At 51.5% G+C, this 15,956-nt stretch overlaps 1 protein-coding gene across 6 annotated transcripts in view; it reads right to left on the bottom strand.

Moving 5' to 3' along the window:
* The window catches only part of Baz2a (bromodomain adjacent to zinc finger domain 2A), a 37,369-nt gene extending 21,596 nt beyond the window's left edge, over positions 1-15,773 (bottom strand). The window contains exons 1-3 of one of the 6 annotated variants that reach the window (XM_059245244.1): positions 15,604-15,773; positions 15,189-15,417; positions 10,143-10,227 (exon numbers count right to left, since the gene is read on the bottom strand). The gene's annotated coding sequence lies outside the window, so the exon portion shown is untranslated. Of the gene's footprint in view, positions 1-9,525; positions 9,644-10,142; positions 10,228-11,759; positions 11,844-14,069; positions 14,157-15,188 lie in introns of those variants that run through there. The other 5 variants (XM_059245245.1, XM_059245249.1, XM_059245246.1 and 2 more) reach the window with 5 other exon arrangements.
* Positions 15,774-15,956: the final 183 nt, after the last annotated feature.

Raw genomic sequence — 15,956 nt, forward strand, 5'->3', positions numbered from 1 at the left:
AACACATCTTTCTTCCTGTGTCCTCTGGATTATACCCTAAAAGATGGGTCACGGTTCATTTTTTTCTTTCTTTTGTTGTTGAATCTATAAGGAAACTAGTGACCTTATCCTTTTTGTTACTCTGAGAAAACAGCATATGCTACTTTACAAATTACATACTGTTCACAATAAATCGACAGTCCAAAGAAATCAGAGATGTGAAAGGAATCAAAGCTACCTGGCACCTGAGTCTGTTTCCATACCTGCCCCAGCTCAAGGGTCATAGGAACCATAGCCATTTCATTTCATTCCTAGGTCAGCGTAAGAAGGCAGGCTCAAATCTCAGACCTACTACTTACTGGCTTCTTTGGTTTTGGACAAATTACTTGCTGAGCCTTAGTTTTGTCATTTAGAAAAATTTTATTATGCATTTCTAGGGCTTGAGGGTTAAACACGAAAATCAATCAATCAATCAATCAATCAATCAATCAATCAATCTGTCTACCTGTTTATCTAAAAGCCCTTGTAGTAAATGTTATGTTTTGTTTTGTGGCTCAAAGTCTTGATTCCCCCTGCCTCAAAGTCCCAAGCCTTGGGATTAAAGGATTGTTCATAATGCCTAGCCATGTTAGCTTTTTTGTTTTTTTTGTTTTTCCTTAAGACTTATTTATTACGTATACAGTGTTCTGCCTGCAGGCCAGAAGAGGGCGCCAGATCTCATTACAGATGGTTGTGAGCCATCCTGTGGTTGCTGGGAATTGAACCAAGTTCTTCCAGAAGAGCAGCCAGTGCTCTTAACCTCTGAGCCGTCTCTCCAGCCCACACCTTATCAGACAAAGAGTGAAAAGAATGTTTAGCTTGTGTGTGTACGCACATATATGCAATTTTTAAAAAATGGTTTTAGGGTTTCTCTGTGTAGCCCCAGCTGTCTTAGAACTCCTGTAGACCAGGCTGTCCTCAAACTCAAGAGATCCACCTGCCTCTGCCTTCCAATTGCTGGGATCAAAGACATGAGTTACAACTCCTAACTTAAAAGTACATACATAATACACACACGCAAGCTTTTCGAGACAGGGTTTCTCTATGTAGTCCTGGCTGTCCTGGAACTCACTATATAAACTAGGCTGGCCTAGGCTTCAAATAGATCCACCTGCCTCTACCTCCTAGTGCTGATACTAAAGGTGTGCACCACCATGCCTGGCTTTAAAAGGTATATGTTTTTAAAGCTACTCATGTGGGAGATACAAGAGAGATGATGTAGCCAGACTTAATACATACAACTTAACTCCTGATTTCAGATGTCACATAAATAATGGGATCACAATATAAGAATGCAAGAAAATGTCAGGTGTGTCGCATTTGCCTTGATTCCAGCACTTAGGAGGCAGAGGCAGGTGGATCTCTCCGAGTTTGAGGCCAGCCTAGTCTACTTAGCTAGTTCCAGGACAACTAGGGCTATATGGTAAGACCCTAGAAAGTGCTAGGATTATAGGTGCATATATCATCATGCCAACTTGCTTCTCAGCATATAAAAAAAATATTTAATGTTCTGTGCATATATACACCCCACACAGAGGCAGGAGCCCTCAGAGGTCAGAAGAAGAGCTGGACCCCTGAAACTGGAGTTGTGGACAGTTGAGAGCCACTATGTGGTGCTGGAGAGAGAACCCAGGTCCTCTTCAATCCTGGCTTCTGAGCCATCTCTCCCGCCCTGTTTTTCAGCACTGTTTAATGCACAGCTCAGTCTTATACAAATGACCCAAGGTACAAACAACATCGAGGCTGAGAAACAAAAGTTGTACCGATCCTGCCCCACACATCCGCCGCTCTCAGTTCCTGACACTGGAGACAGTGATCTTTAAATTTCCTACTAAAACACCCCTCTTCCCTGCCTAAGTCATCCTCTTTCATGCAAGCTCCAAATGGCAAACACATATTGAAGGATGCCCTCTTATCTGGCCTATTCGACAAACTTCTCAGGGAACTCTGATTCAGACAAACTATAATGTGTTCAGACCAAGGCTCAGTCTCTTTCAAAATGTCCTTTCTTTAACCCCCATTTCAAACCAGAATTCTCAGTGAGGTAGAAGGAAGGTGATGAAATTTTACACTGAGGTAGGAAGGCACCACTCAAAGAAAACTGCCATGTCCAGGCAGGTTCTCCAACATCGCCTGGATGTTAAGTTCCACCATTACGTTTCCAGGTTTTAATTTAATACTTAGTAGAGAAAAGAGCCAAATGAAGTACTTGTTGAATACATGTGGCTTAGGGCTTTTGTTATTGCCACTATGAGCTTAGTGTAAGCTTGTTCCTATTTTCAGAGAATTAAATTCAGTTTTTCTTTTTCTTTCTTTTTTTTTGAGACAGGGTCTCTTCTACATAGCCTTAGCTGTCTTGGAACTTACTCTGTAGAACGTGCTGGCCTCAAACTCAGAGATCCATCTGCTTCTGCATACCAAGTGCTGGAATTAAAGGTATGAACCATCATGCCCAGCTAGTTTTTCAGACATAAGATTTTATACTTGTAATATTTGCAAGCCCGGTGCCCATGGAGGTCAGCAGACGACATCAGAAGCCCTGGAGCTGAAGTTAAGGATGGTTTTCAACCACTGTGTAGGTGGAACCCAGGTCCTCTGCAAGTGAGTGCAGGTGCTGAAGAGGCCAGAGTTGTTGGATTACACAGGCTGCTGTGAACTGCCTGAAGAGGGTGCTGGAACCCGAGCTCTGGCCCTCTGCAAGAGCAGCATGCATCCAAACCTCTCCAGTCCCTCCCTCTTTTTTTTTTTAAATTAGTTTTTTGAGACTGGGTCTCTTTATGTAGCCTTGACTGGAGTAGAACTCACTATGGCTAGCCTCAGAGATCTGCATCCCTCTGCCTGTGAGTGCTAGGATTAAAGGCAGGCACTACCAAACCCAGCCCCCACTTTTCCTTATGTATGAATATATATACATATATGTTCATATATGTGCCAGTGCTTATGTGTGTCCATATGCATGTGGACCAGAATACAACTTCAGAAACACCATCCATCTCCTTTGAGTCCCTCAATGGCCTGAAGTATAGCAATTAGGCTAGACTGGTTGGTCAGTGAGCCCTAGGGAATCTTCCAGTTTCTGCCTTCCCAGTGATAGGATTACAATCACACACTACTGGGCCTGCCTGACATTTTACTTGGGTTCTAGGGATCAAACTCAAGTCCTCAGTCAGACTTGGGTAGGCTCAAGTCTTTCATCCAGTACAAAGTCACAGAAGAGGCAGGTGGAGTTCTGAGTTGAAGGTCAGTTTGGTCTATGTTTCATAGAGTTCTAAGCCAGCCAGGGCTACACAGCAAGATCCTGCCTTTAAAAAAGAAAAAAAAAATCCTAGAGGGGGAAGGTCCTAATCTCTTGACTTCTCCTTTCCTACAGTGCTGTAGACTAAATCCAAAGCTTTGTAGGTATATACTAGGCAAGCTATGCCATCCTTAGCAGACTTTTGGCTAACTATCCCTTGTACAATTAAGGTAAAAGAATAGAGAAGTAGCCGGGCGTTGGTGGCGCACGCCTTTAATCCCAGCACTTGGGAGACACAGCCAGGCGGATCTCTGAGTTCGAGGCCAGCCTGGTCTACAGAGCGAGTTCCAGGAAAGGCGCAAAGCTACACAGAGAAACCCTGTCTCGAAAAACCAAAAAAAAAAAAAAAAAAAAAAAAGAAGAAAAAGAGAGAAAAGAATAGAGAAGTACTGACAATGTTAAAAAGTCAAATAAACTTAATTCTAAATTTAATGTTCTAAACAGACTTAATTTATTAAAGACTGGAACTGTACCTCTGTTGGTAGAGTGGTTGCCTAGCATGCACAAAGCCCTGGATTCTATTCCTAACACCTATAAACTGGCATGGAGGTACGCACATATAATCTCAGCAAGAAGCTCAGAAGTTCAAGGTCATCTGTGGATATATTCAAAACCAGTCTGGGGGCTGGAGAGATGGCTCAGAGGTTAAGAGTACTGACTGCTCTTCCAGAGGTCCTGAGTTCGAGTCCCAGCAACCACATGGTGGCTCACAACCATCTGTAATGAGATCTGGTGCCCTCTTCTGGTCATACATGCTGTATACATAATAAATAAATCTTTAAAAAAAAAACCAAAAAACCAGTCTGGATTACATAAGAACAATTATTATTCTTTTAGTATGAACTAAAGGCATCATATCACAACCTGGTTTTCTGCCACAGTTCTTAGTCACTTCGCTGTCAAGAACCAGTCTCATGTCGTTTCCTGGTGAATACACTTCCCTACCGTGCACCAAGTCCCGCACCACAAGACACTACAAAACTGTCTCTGGGGCTGGAGAGACGGCCCAGCAGTAAGAGTGTTGTTTCACTTGTGGAAGACCTAGGTTCAGTTCCCAGCACCCATGCAGTCCTCAACCACCTGTAACTTCACCTCCAGAGGACCCATGCCTTCTGGCCTCCACAGGCACCTCCACTCATGTACACATGCCCACAAACACATGTATGTTCAAATACATCTTTTTCTAGGAAAGGTCTTGAGGGGCTGGAGAGACCACTCAGAAGCTGGAGAGCACCCACGTGGCAGCTCACAACATCTGCAACTCCAGCTCCAGCAGAACCAGGCATGAATATAGCACGCACATACAAAAGTGCAATCAATACACCAATAAACATTAATTGTTTTTAATTATCTTGATTCCCCAGGATTTCAAGAAAAGAAAAATACAGTTGGAACTGGATCTGGTTGTATATCCTGTAATCTTAGCTAGCTACTCAGACTGAAGCACAAGGATCCCAAATTCAAGGACTGCCTACTTGGGCTACAGGAGTTCAAAGCCAGTCCAAGCTGGTTGTAATGGGGAGCAGGCCTTTAATTCCAGCACCCAATCATAGCAGAGGCAGGTGGAGCTCTGTGAGTTGAAAGCCAGGCTGGCAACTGTGAGATCCTAAGCTTTCACCCTAGCCCAAGACAGAATATTCTAGGTGGGGAAGGGCTCCAATCTCTTGACTTCTCCTTTCCTACAGTGCTGAGGACTAAACCCAAGGCCTTGTACACACTAGGCACGCTTACCTTAACAGAGGCAGAGGTAAGCAGAGCTCTCTGAGTTCAAGGTCACCCTGGTCTACACTGAGTTTCAGGACAGCCAGGGCAAACAGACAGACCCTGAGCTGTATAATGAGATCTTATTGCAAAATCATGGGGAAAAACGGGGGGTGGAGTGGGGGAGAGAAAAAGGAAAAACCCAGAAAATCCCTCTATGTCACGTTACTGTCTCACTTTACACATCACACACGAGATCAAACACTACACCAATTACTTACTAACTTTTACATCACTCTAACAGTCTAAGAATAGAGCAGTTTGGCTTAATTTCTTCAAAGGTGATTCCAGAATGCTGAGGCTTCTACATGAACCTCTCAGTCTTCTAAAGGTCAGTCCATCTAATTCTCTACATACCACCCGCTTTCTCTTCAGGTAGAGACTTAGAAAACAGAACACAGGCTGGGTGGCAATGGCCCACACCTTTAATCCCTGCGCTCAGGGAGGCAGAGGCAGGCCGTTTTCTGAGCTTGAGGCCAGCCTGATCTACAGAGTGAGTTCCAGGACAGTCAGGGTTACCCTGTCTCTGAAAAACAAAAAACAAACAAAAAACCTAAAAGCATGTGGGATAAGGTGGTGGTACACTGAGCACTGAGGCAGAGGTAGTCAGACCACTGTGAGTTCAAGGCCAGACAAGGACATACAGAGATCTTTTAAAAATCCAAAAATATCCAGGCAGTGGTGGTGCATGCCTTAAACCCAGCACCTGGGAGGAAGAGGCAGGCAGAGGCCAGCCTGGTCTACAGTGTCAGTCAGTTCCAGGACAGCTAGGGCTACACAGAGACACCCTGTCTCCAAAAGCCAAAAACAAAAACAAAACAAAAAAAAAAAAGAAGAAAACCCCAAAATAAATAAGTAAAAGGGGAAGGTGTCTTAGGCATATAGCCTAATGTGTCTAAAGTCCTGGTTTTTACCCCCTCACCCCAGTACCACAAAAACAAAAAGAAGAGGGAAAAGAGAAGAAAACTACTCCCTAAACCTCCTGACAAAAAGTGACCAGTCAGTATTAAGAAATATATTCTGGCCGGGTGGTGGTGGTGGTGGCGGCAGCGATGACGATGAGCGCCTTTAATCACAGCACTTGGGAGGCAGAGCCAGGCTGATCTTTGCGAGTTCGAGGCCAGCCTGGTCTACAAAGCAAATTCCAGGACAGGGTCTAGAGCTACACAGAGAAACCCTGTCTGGGGGAGGCAAAAAAAACAAAAAAAAAAACAAAAAACAAAAAAAAAAAAAAACAAAAAAAAAACAAGAAAGTTATCAAAGCTTAACTATGAAGTCACTTTGGATTGGGGTGGAAGGGTTACTGTGGAACTCATGGTTCAAGAGTCCTTTTACTACTAAATTCTTTGTTTTTCTAGACGGAGTTTCTCTGCCACCACCACCACCACCACCCCACCACCCCCACCCCACCACCACCCGGGAGTTACTACTGAACTCTTCCTTCCAGGCCTCTTCCATCTTTTAACCCCAACAAGGAAAATTTACTTTTCTTTTCTGGCAGTTCCCAATTTAAGTAAATGAAGGCTGAACAGGATAAGCTAAAAATCAATCAATGTGGAGCTGGTGAGGAGACTCAGTGGTTAAAAGCATTTGCTAGCAAACCCCACAGCCCACATGGTAGGGTAGTTGTCCTCTGATCTCCACCCACACCCTGTGGCAAACACAACTACAACAAATAAATGTACCTTTTAAAAACTAAAATGATAATTAAAGCATCACATGCCTGAGACCTTGAGTTAAATTCCCAGCACACACACAAAAGACATCTGATATCACCTAGATGCCTGATACCATCTAGCTCAAAAGACAAGTCAAAGGAACCCCAGTCTACATCAGGGAGGCAATGAATCAGGGAGATAAGGACACCACACTTTTTTTTTTTTTTTGGTTTTTTTTTTTTTGGTTTTTTGAGACAGGGTTTCTCTGTGTAGCTTTGCGCCTTTTCCTGGAACTCACTTGGTAGCCCAGGCTGGCCTCGAACTCACACACCACACTTTTTTTAAATCGGTTCCAGATCATCAACCACCCCAGGAAGAGCAATGATCCAATCCTACTTGTAAGGAGACCATTTTCACAAAAATCACATATGCCTGCTCTATCCCGGATCTCTGATCTATGGATGCATATGCTGTTGGCAAGTTTCTGATAGGAAAAAAAAAATGATGATTTCAATGACAGGTGCATGCAGTTTTCAGGGCAGTTCAAATAATCTTATTTCAATTCTAAATATTTAAACTCTTGTCCCTAACGAAACCCAAATGGCAACAAAATGGGATCTGGCCAGGCACGGGGCACACAACTAATCTTAGCATTTGGGAGACAGAGGCAGGCACATCTCTGTAAATTCTAGGCCAGCCTGGTTCTACATAGAGAACTCCAGGCCAGCCAGAGCTACCTAATGAGACACTGTCTTGGGGTGAGGGTAGAGGGGGAAACTCAAATAAACAAAACGGAGAGATACAAAAGCCATCACCTTATCCTTTAGGAAAAATAAAAATCTCTTGGTTAAGCCCAACACTTCAAAGGCAAGAGGATTACTACAAGTTCAAAGCCAGCTTAAACTTCAAATAGTTACTTCAAGGCCAGCCGGTCCCTAGCATAAAAAAATAAAATAAAGTTTCTTTAGTGTAATGGCATGGCCTTTTATCCCAGCACTCAGGAGGCTGAGGTAGATAGATCTCTGAGAGTTTGAGGCCAGCCTGGTCTACTTAGGGAGATCCAGGACAACCGGGCTACAATGATAGCCTGTCTTAAAAAACAAACAAACAAAATCAAACAACAAAATAATAATAATAAAAATAAAAAGTTAAAAAAAAAAATCTCACAGGGTGGCGGTGGTGGCACACTCCTTTAATCCCAGCACTTGGGAGGCTCAGGCAGGTGGATCTCTGTGAGTTGGAGGCCTGCCTGGTTCCAGAAGAGCTGGTTCCAGGGCAGAAACAAGACAGACAGAGCGGGGAGGGGATGGCTCAGCGGTTAGAGCAGGGGCTGCTATTTCAGAGGACAGGAGTTCAGTTCAGAGCACTCACACGACAGCTCAACCATCGTTTAATCCCGGTTCCAGGGGATCCAAAGCCCTCTTCAGGTCTCTATGGGCACCAGGCACACCCATGGTGCACAGATGTACATGTGGGCAAAACACCCATACACACAAAGTAGAACAATTAAAAAAAAGTTTTTTAAAGGGAAAAGAAAATGTGGGCACAGGCACAACTATACACAAGGGGAAAAAATTCCCACATTTCAAGAAATGTTCTTTTACAGACAGAGGAGTTAAATCATAATAGCAAATTCCCCTATTAGTTCTGTAGAAGGTAGAACTTCCAGGAATCCAAGTCAACGAATAGGTTTCCCTGCAGGACTAGGCTAGAATCATCACTAAGGAACAAGCTTACAGCTCTCATTTATAATCAGTCCCCATCCCTACATACGAATCATAAGACATACACCGTCCCCATTTCCTCTCTTCCACAAGCTTACGTGCTCAGACGCTCTGCGATAAGGAAACTGTCACACTTAAAAACATTGAGCAGGATTAAGAAGCCACTCTCTTTCCATAAAGACCCCAAGTCGTCTGGGCAGCTTTCTAAGCTGAATCTGCACCACTTGTAATGAACGTGCAGCTGGTGAAAACCGAGTTTGGGAGCTTGGGGCGGGGGAGGGGGCGTCCAGGAGAGACCCAGTCTACAAAGGAGGGCCACCTACAGCTGACTACTGCGTGACGAACGAACGTTACAGGGAAAAGTCTAACGAAAGGTCTCTCGGGCCACACGTTCGGCGTGATCCAAGCTTGCCCACAAGGCCTCAGAAAATGAAACCAAATCAGATTAAAATGGACATTTCAAAACAACAAGAGACGCAGCGGCATCGAACGCACAGCTGCCATTTCCCGGCCACTTCCTGCGGGAGGCTGGGGGAGGGGCGGCCTGGGTACAGATGGAGGTGGTGGAGGCGATCCCCCCACCACTCCCCGAAGGGGGCAAATCCCCGGCTCCGGGGAGCGCCACAAAGGACGCCTGCTCTTGGCATTGACTCCTGGAAGTCGGGCACGCCGGGGGCGAGCGACGATGAGGGAGCATCCTTTCCGCCGCGGACACGGGGATCCCCTTCCCGAGGGTGTCCCCGGCAAGGACTCCCTCTTTATTCTCCGCCTGGCTCGAGCCCGGGCGCCCCGGGAGTCTCCGGAGCAGGGGCTCGCCCGGGGCTCCCGGGCCCAGCCACGCCGGCACCGTCCGAACCGGACCCGCGGCTGCCGGAGCCGCTCCGACGCTGGAAACGGCTCCCGTCATCCCACCCGGGGAGCCCGAGTCCCGCCCGGCACGCGGGCAAGCCCCGCCGCCGCCCCGAGGTGGAGCCCCTCCCGGCGGGGAGAAGCCCGGCAGCCCCGGGGCTGCGGCGCCCCAGGGACGCCCGGCGCCCCGGCCCCCGGGCCGGCCACACACCCTACCGACCTGAGGCGACGGCGTCCAGCCGGCGGGGGCTCGCTCCTCCCCGGGGGGCAGGCGGGTCACATGGCCGCGCTCCGGGCGCCGGCAGGGGAGAGACGCCCGCGGGGCGCGGGGCCCGGGCGGGGAGGGGGCCCGGGCGGGGAGCGGGGCCCGGGCGGGGAGGCGGCCGCGGCTCAACCGCGGGGCCCGAGCGGAGCCAACATGGCCGGCGGGGGAGGAGGGAGCCGGAGGGGGCGGGGAGCCGCGGCCGCCGGGTCCGCCCACCGAGGCCGCGGCCGCCGGGTCCTAGTGCCCGCCGGCTCCCCGCAGACCCAGAGCTGGGTCCTAGCGCCGCTCCGAGTCCCACACCGCAGGTCGCCTGCCTGCTTCATCGCATCGCACTGAGGGCGAGCTGTAGTCCTGCTTCACCCAGGTCAAACCGAAAGGCGAGCCATACCCCAGGGTTAACCTCAACGGCTAGAGCACATTTCTGGGGCCGAAGGCAGATGACGCTTTTCTAACTGTGAGGGATGCCTGGAGGATAATTTCGGGACTATTTCCTCAGCGGGGTAGTGAAAAAGTGGGGGTTGATAGTCAGGGAGCGTGTTACTCCAGGTAAAGGGATGAAGAAGTCCACTCACCTCTGTTCTGTAGGGACAACCTGGTCCTGCCTGGATCACCACTTTGCTGGTGACATCTGCAAGGCCTTGGACGTCGGCGAGATTCCTGCATGTGGAGAAAGAAGACTCGGCTTTGAGTCTAAATGTGGCCAAAGGGTAGAAGATAAACAGTAAACTAACCAACAAATAAAATGTCCCAAATGTTTCCTGTTCCCATACTTTTGGGGGAGGCGTTGGGGGTTTCGAGATAGGATTTCTCCGTGTAGCTTTTGGAACCTATCCTGGAACTTGCTCTGTAGACCAGGCTGGCCTTGAACTCACAGAGATCCGCCTGCTCCCAAGTGCTCGGGATTAAAGGTGTGTACCACCACCGCCCAGCTTCCCGTACTTTCCTAACAAGGCTATATAGCTGTGGGGAACTGGAAAATAAAATCAAGCAAGGAATTAGAGTTTGGCCTTCACCTAAATGTGTATTGCCGGGAACCAAGACGGGAAACAGTGTCATATGATGTTACAACTTATTGATTTTTTTTTTTTTTTTTTTTTTTAAGACAGGGTTTCTCTGTGAAGCCCTGGCTGTCCTGGAACTCACCCTGTAACCCAGGCTGGCCTCAAACTCACAGAGATTCACCTGCCTCTGCCTCTAGAGTGCTGGGATTAAAGGCGTGCAGCACCACCATCCGACACTTACTGATTTTTTTTTTTTAATTCAAACTTCTCATTCGTGAGCTGAAGAAATTGAGATCCACAGTGGCTCACGGACTTGCTCAAGGTCATACATTAGATATAATATGACTAGTAAAAAAACTTCATTCACTTTCCTTACAATTCAAGACTTTTCTGGCTTCATGAATCCCATTCAACTCAATGAGATGTAATTCTAGAATATAAACAATTGCTTAAACTATGCAAAGCTAAGTCTGAATACCTCGGAAGAGCAACAGACAGAAAAAGGATAATGAAATTCTGGCTGATGGGGAAGTGTCAGAAATACCATTTCCTTTTGGGGGATGCTAAGAGACTGGACAGCTGGCTGTGGACAAAATACAGTAGAGCCAAATCCAGCAGTCTAAATTGGACTTCCTTACTCCAGAGGGGGATTCTGAGCGTGGGAGACATATCCCACCCATCATTTCAAATAGTTCAGAAAGGAATCAGAAGGAAGATCTTTTTAGAAAAGCCTGCCAACAATGTGGGCCAGCAGAGGCTAAGGGGGTTCCTGTCCCCAAATGAGGTAAGTAAAATACTGAGAGGCGGAGGAGACAGGGAGAAACAAAATCTTTCTCTCGTCCCTGTCCAAATGGGTTTCTAAAGTCGGTCAAGGTGGCCCACGCCTGTAATTCCTACACTGGAGAGGTGGGAGGATCGCCATGAGCTCAAGGTCGGCTTGGTCTACATATCGAGTTCCAGGCTAGCCAGGACTACACGGTGAAACTTTGTCTGGAAAAACCAAAAGGAGATTTATAGGTCACCTGGGGGGTTTACACCTCACCCCTCCGACAGCCCACTAACCTCAAAGCCCTAACTAGAGGCCACGCTCAAGGGAAGGGAGTTCTTCCTTCTGGAGAAAGCAGAAGTAAACTTATGCTAAGGAATGCTAGCCCCAAAATAAAAAAGGGTTTACGTTGGAACTGGCACCTGAGGACAGGAGGGGAGGAGGCAGGTGCACAGGAGAGCTGGTATCCTTTTTTTCCTCCTCTTCCTTTTCCAGGGCAGATGAGAGAATCTTCCCACCACCGGGCTAACCAGTCCGAGACCGGGCAGGCAGGGGAGGAGCCTTGGCCAGTCAGACGTCCGTGACCACGCCTCTTCGCCTCACCACCACACACCCACACACACCCACTGCTGGCTCCGGAAGAGCCGGTTACTCCTGTGCCCCGCTGTCCCCACCCCTTCCGAGCCCCAGGCCTAGTCTCCTGGGCAACCTCTAGGCCCTGACCCAGCCCCGAGCCAGGAAAGAAAGGTGTACGCTGGACGACCACCGGGGACTCGAAGAGAAAGACAGGGCATGATGCATTTTCCCCATCTGGTCCAGGAGGGCTGCGATCACCTTCAACCCCAATACAATCCTCCTTTATCCCATCTAATCTGGGATCTTTGCTGCTCTCTGAAGGGTAAGGGTGGGCTGGGAATATGCCCCCAAGCCAAGTGTTTGCTTTTTTGCCAGACGCCACGACATGCAGCACTTGTGACTCCCTCCCCACACCAACTCCAGACAACCGAGGGCAGACTGACCCCAGATGTCCCCGAACATTTCTCAACCCGGTAAAACGCAGCTGGTTGGACAACAAGCCTCCCCTTGAGAGGCTTCTAAAAAGAGAGAGGGGCTGACGGTCATTTCATCAGCAACTTGTGAGAAGAGTGGGGAATAGACTGACCTCCCCTGAAACAAGCCCGAGGATGAGAAATGAAAGGCGGGGAGTGGGGGGGGGGTGAGCACCTGCTTCCCCTTTCTCACGCTCTCCGTGTTCCTGCTGCACCTCTCTGGGTCAGCTGCCGTGGTGCCAGCCACGCCGGAGAAGCCAGATGGCCGGGGCTGGGAGAGCCGAGGTGGTGCACAGCCTTCCCCTCCCAGACACTCCTGGCATCCAACCCCAAGCACCACGGGCTCACCCCCATCACACTCACACACACGCACACGCACACGCACGCACGCACAGACACACATACACACACATACACAGATACACACACACACACACACACGTACGCACGCACACTATGCCCTCCCAGCACCCTGGGTCGTGACTCAGGATAGCACAAGAAATCCCGACGCCCAGCCCTCTAACTCTGGAGGCGGGGGCTGCAGGGAAGGAGCCCGGGGCTCGGCGGGACTTGGCGGAGGGAGTCCTCCCGGTGGAAGGCAGGATAATTATAAAGACCTCCCACTCGCTGGCCGAACCGATAACTGTAGCGCCTGCTCTCGGCCCTGCAGCTGTCTTCGCACTGGTCCCCTTCGCCACCCCGGTTCGGACCAGACGATCCCAACGTATGCTGGGGAGGCCAGACTCTCTCCTAACGAACCAAGAGGACTAGAACCCCTGCCCTTCTCCAAGTGGGCCTGTGCCCCTCAGATAGAGTCCTGTCCCCAGGTTCCCAGTGGGCAGCTCCACGGTGGGACTGGAAGACAGCGACGGCTCTTTTTTTTTAAATTTTTTCCTGGAGTCATCTAAAATGGAGAAGATCGGGTTTCCTCCTTTGCCTTCCCGGGCACCCGAAATCCCTTAGAGACTTCGCCCCAGCCCATTCCGCCCGCGCCAGCCGCCGCCGGGCCCAGCATCCCCGGGTCCCCGCAGCGCAGCGCCGCTCGCCGCCGCCGCCGCCGCCGCCGCCGGGCCGAGGGGAGGGGCCAGCTCCAGCCCGGGCCGAGCGCCCTTCCCACCGGCATCAGGGGGCGGTGCGGAGGTCCGACCCCAAACTCCGGGAGGGAAGCGGCGTTAGGTGGGACTTGATGGAACTTGAAGGGCGAGCCCGGCCCGGCGGGCGGGCGGGCGGACGGACGGACGGACGGAGGCTGCCTGCCTGCGTGCGCCTCGTCCCTCCCCGCCCTGACGACGACAGGAGTTGCTGGGGCGGCGGTTATGCCCCCTCCCGCTGGGGTTAGGATGGCGTGGGAAAAGCCGCCGGCTCCCGAGCCGGGGGAGGCGAAACCCAGACCGCGGGAGACCGCTGGGGCGAGCCGGGCGCGGCGGGGGAGGGGGCGACGCGGGCCGGCGTAGGGATAGGAGGGGCTCCCTCCCGGGAGAGGCGTGCGAAGCCTCGCGGTCACCCACCGAGGACGGGGGAGGAACGGGCGAGGCGACGGTGCGGGGGAGAGAGAGAGGAAGGGCAGCCGGCGCAGGGAAGGTCAGACCCCGGATCCCACGGGAGGCGGCGGCGGCGGCGGCGGCGGCGGGGACGCCCTGCCCCGGACTCCCTCCGGGCCTGGAGGTGGATGCCGGGCCTCACCTGGAGCAGGGCCGGGCCGGACGGCGGCGGTGGCGGCGCAGGTGGCGGAGCCGGGCGGCGGCGCCTCCTCCTCCCCCAGCCCGAGGCCGGCGGCGGCGGTGGAGGGGGGGAGGTGGCGCTTAAAGGGGCAGGAGCTAGCCGGGTGCGGACGGGCGCTCGGGGACGGCTGTCGCGAAGGCTCCGCGGGGGGAGGGGAGGGGAGGGCGGGTGGCGTCTCCAAAGGGGCCAGAACCGGGAAGAGAGGATCCCAGATGCAGGGGAAGACCGAAACTTGTGCGACGCAGCAGGGCACGGTGGTGGGTCTGGACCGGAGGACTCGGGAGGTCTCCCCTCTCTCCCGGCGGGCGCTCTCGGGGCGCCAGCGCGGACTTATTCGGGGAGCCCGAGAGGGAACGCAAGGCCGAGCATGTCGGGGTCACACGCACAGCGCCCTGCTAGGTAAACACGCTTCTTCCGGGCCCGATGCGTCCGTGCTACAGCTGTGGAGACTCCGGAATCAGGAAGCCACAAAGGCGAAAGCACACCCTCCCTGTCCTGTCACCGCTCTGGGTACGGTGGAGGCCATCCCCAACGGCGCAGGGAGGCCGTGCAGGACTGTGAGAATCGGCTTTAGTCATTGCTCGGTTTGGCCCCAGCCACCACCACCAGCAGCCACCACCACCCTTGCAGCAACCTCTGGGGCAACAGGAAGCAGCTGCTCAGGGCAGCCCCGACCTGGTGGTGGGTTAAAACGGGGGAGGAGGAAAGACAGGACTTGAAAGGCCCGAGAGAAACTAGGGGGAGGGGAGCATCTCTAGCAGGACCAGGAGTGGACTTAGTAATGGATTTTGTAAAATGCGACTCGAATCTCAGGAGTTTAAATGGGGGTGAGGGGGGGGCTCATGGGGGAGGAAGGACGCTCGAGCCTAAGATACAGCCCCAAGCTCTTCCTGAGAGCTGTTGGCCGACGCTGGGATCTCATTTCCAGAAGCTCACCAGCTGAGCCCTGTGTACCCCCACAGTCCATTTCCTCTCCTTCACCCCCAAAAGAGCAAAGGTTAGGCCCCTCCCCTGCTGAGTCAGCCGGGGAGGGAGCTCGGCATCCCTCAGGCCTTTCCCAGGGGCGGCTGTCTTACTTACCCATGTCAGGCTGGCAGGACTCCGGATTAGGACCCAGCTTCTCACCGTCCTTGAGTCTCGCTTCAGTTGAAGGCTGGAGTTAGGTCCTCCCCAACTGTAAGCTGGGAACTCGAAAAAACAAAAAAGCCAATGTATGCTTCCTGCGAAGCGCAGAGTCTGAACTGCTGTAGGGTGATGTCCCTGTATGACAGACTGGGGTGGGAGGGAGGAGGGAAGGGCGGGGCTTTCACTGGGTGGAGAGAGGGAGGAGGCGAGGACAGGGCCGGCCGGGAGAATATGGAGGAAGGTTAGAACTATGTTATCACTCAGCCTGGTGGAAGAGGATAGTGAAGGGAGAAGGAAACAGTTGCCGCTAACGAGAGGGTAAAGGTTCTCGATAAATGCTGGAGGACCGGAACACCGGCGTGCCAATGACCTTTAGTTTCCAAGCCTGTATTTGGGTGACAAAGCAGAGACCTGTACCCTTAGGGTCTGGAGGAGTCAGGATCGGGAGGCGGCGTCCCCACCTTCATAACCACCTTTCCCCCCAACCCGAGCGTCTACCGAACACAAACAACTCTGGGGCGCCACCTCCTGTCCAGATCTCGACACGGGCGGCACTGGAGTCAAGGACGTCATAGACGGATCGGAGGAGGCTCTCCTAGAGCCCTTCCTCAACCGTCCAGGCCACAGCAGGCCACAGGGGACTCGGAACTGGAGTTCAGCTGACTGCCCGGCTTCTGTCCTATGTGGACAACCTTGCCAGGTGGAGCTTATGGATGTAGGCTC

This window comes from Peromyscus eremicus, chromosome 18 (genome assembly GCF_949786415.1).
Source record: "Peromyscus eremicus chromosome 18, PerEre_H2_v1, whole genome shotgun sequence".
In the NCBI taxonomy this organism is placed as follows: domain Eukaryota; kingdom Metazoa; phylum Chordata; class Mammalia; order Rodentia; family Cricetidae; genus Peromyscus; species Peromyscus eremicus.